Below are 2,424 nucleotides of genomic sequence, written 5' to 3'. Positions count from 1 at the left end.
GCTCTTTCCTAATTCCTTCCACTGTGGGGGGTGTAATGGCTTTCTGATGCTCCTAATCTCTGGGCACTGCATCTTCTCTAGATTTTTACTTGTAACCCTGCCCGCATATAATTAAGATGACCCTTCATTAAAGTCTTTTCCTTAGTACCATCTGCAATGAACTCTCTTTTTCTGCCAGTACTCAGTACTTTCTGCCTGATAAAGAACTCAATAAATACTTGCTAAAAGACTGCTGAATAAGCGAAAATCCTCAGCATCCTTGAAAACTCAATGGATCAACTCTGGCACTGGAACTGCCGCTGGAGGGACACCACAGCAGAGAAGGTTACAGGTCAGCAGTGGGGAGATGACTCTGGAATGTCCAGTCAAGCCTTGAATGTGTGTATGTATAATGCAAGAGCCACTGACTGAGGAGTAAAGAAGTCAATCCATAAGCAACTTTTCTTCATCATGCCAATCATTCTGTCTAGTTATTTTGTGCGTCAGCCGAATATTTTCGTGCTGATAAAATATGGTCTTTGAAGCTCGGCCTTTTGGCTAAGATCAAGTGAAGCAGATCATAATGTTCAAACAGTGGGGTAGCAGAGGGTGAGAGGTAGTGAAATAATTGTTGAATTCCAATTTGCTCTTTGACCAATTTGCTTAACTTTTCTGAGCTTGCTCATCTACAAAATTAACAGAAACTTCATGGAGAAGTTAGAAGTATAAAGACAGGACTTGTGTAAAGTGCTTGTCAGAGTGTGTGACATAGTAGTTGCTCAATAAAGGTTAATTTCTCCTCCTTTTCTTTTTGGTTTCATTTCACCTTTTGGTTCCCTCTCTCCTTATGGAACTGCCTCAAATCAAATGGGATCAGAGACATTTTATTCTGCTAAAACCTTTAAATTCCCTGGTTTGGAAAAAAAAAAATCTGTGCAGTAACGTTTCCGGTCAGGAAAAAAGAAGGAATTTACTACCTGGGGGACATTCAGGAATCCAAGCATGAGAGGTCACAAGAAAGAGGAGTCCATTAAGAGACTGAGGAGTCACCCTCCTGACACGAGGCCTCTGTAAGGGTCTGCCCCATGCTGTACAAGCAACTCGCTATGCTCGATTGCTTGGCAAGTGGAGCAATATTCGCAAGCATCAGATTTGCATGCCGCTGTACCAAAATTGAGCCCATGTAAAGATCCTGAACAAGAGAAACTTGGCTGCTCTTCTTTGCCATCGGGGAACACAGAGGGGCCTTCTTAGAAGATTACTGGTGAGAAATCCTTAGTTATAGCTCTAAAATTTACCACTTTACCAGTTCATGTGCATGTTAGGACACACAGACATATTTCCACTCTAACATGTCTTTTTTGGCTTATAAACCAAAGAGTATGCTATGAAGGTAAGAGAGCATCAGAGGTTTTGCTTCTAAAAAAATCTGACACACTACAGGATGGAATAACAAAACTGAATATGCTTTCACACAAAATGCTGTGTTTAAGTATGTCCACATCCTGGAGGCACACTTGTGGGTGACGGTGTACCCAATATCCACAGGTATGTGTGTTCTGTGTTGATTTGCTTGTGCTCCTTTTGCGATAAAGCAATGGGGGCTACCGCAACAAATTATAAAACTGTGATGATTGCCCTCTCTGCCTCCAATGGTGCCTGTGAAAAAACTTGTGGCAAAGGGGGCCAAAAAAACCCGAGCAGGTTCTGAAGTTTACCCTTGACCGCACCCGCTCTGTAGAAGATGGAATCACGGACGCTGCCAATGTTGAGCCGTTTCTTCAAGAGAGAATCCCAGCGAATGGCAAACCTGGGAATCTCGGTGGAAGGGTTGTAACCACTGAAAGGAGCAAGAGCAGGATCGCTGTAACTTCTGAGCTGCTTTTTTTCCCCAAAAGATCTTTGAAACCTCTCACCAAAAACTATTTGAAGAAGAGTCCACGTGATTGGCTGTGCACAGCTGCTAACCGCAAGGAGAATCAGGACTTGTGTTACTTCCAGATTAACCAGGATGAGGAAGGCGAGGAGATGAGGATTAACATTTATTTATCAGGAATATTTTGCATGAGTTCCTGAACCCAAAACCAACCAAACAAACAAGCTGCAGGGACTGCTGTATCTATGTGAGCTGCTAAGCGAAGCCAGGATGACTATCGCGACGAAATCAGCTCTGAACTGGAAGGCCAAGAGGACAGAAATGAAGTATTTCAATCCCTTTCAAAAACAACACAACCCAAAACACGACTAGAAATGAGAACATCCCAGATCACAGCCTTCCCGTGGGTCCTGCGGAAATGTTTGCGCAGCTAAGTCCATGCTGGTTCTGTCTTTAGTCATGGGCCATCGTTGTCAAACACCCACACTGCAAGAGTCAGCACAATAGTACTGCAATACACACAGGCATCACATTCCAGGACCAAAAAATGGTACCATGAAAAAGAATAA

The 2,424-nt window shown here is 43.2% G+C and overlaps 1 pseudogene; it reads left to right on the top strand.

The window, feature by feature from the left end:
• The first annotated feature begins 1,631 nt into the window (after positions 1-1,631).
• LOC122907304 lies at positions 1,632-2,055 on the top strand (annotated as a pseudogene).
• The last annotated feature ends 369 nt before the right edge of the window (positions 2,056-2,424 follow it).

The sequence above is a fragment of the Neovison vison genome, chromosome 5, assembly GCF_020171115.1.
Source record: "Neovison vison isolate M4711 chromosome 5, ASM_NN_V1, whole genome shotgun sequence".
In the NCBI taxonomy this organism is placed as follows: Eukaryota; Metazoa; Chordata; class Mammalia; order Carnivora; family Mustelidae; genus Neogale; species Neogale vison.
Note: the sequence above shows the minus strand (reverse complement) of the source record. Positions and strands in the feature narration are given on the sequence as shown.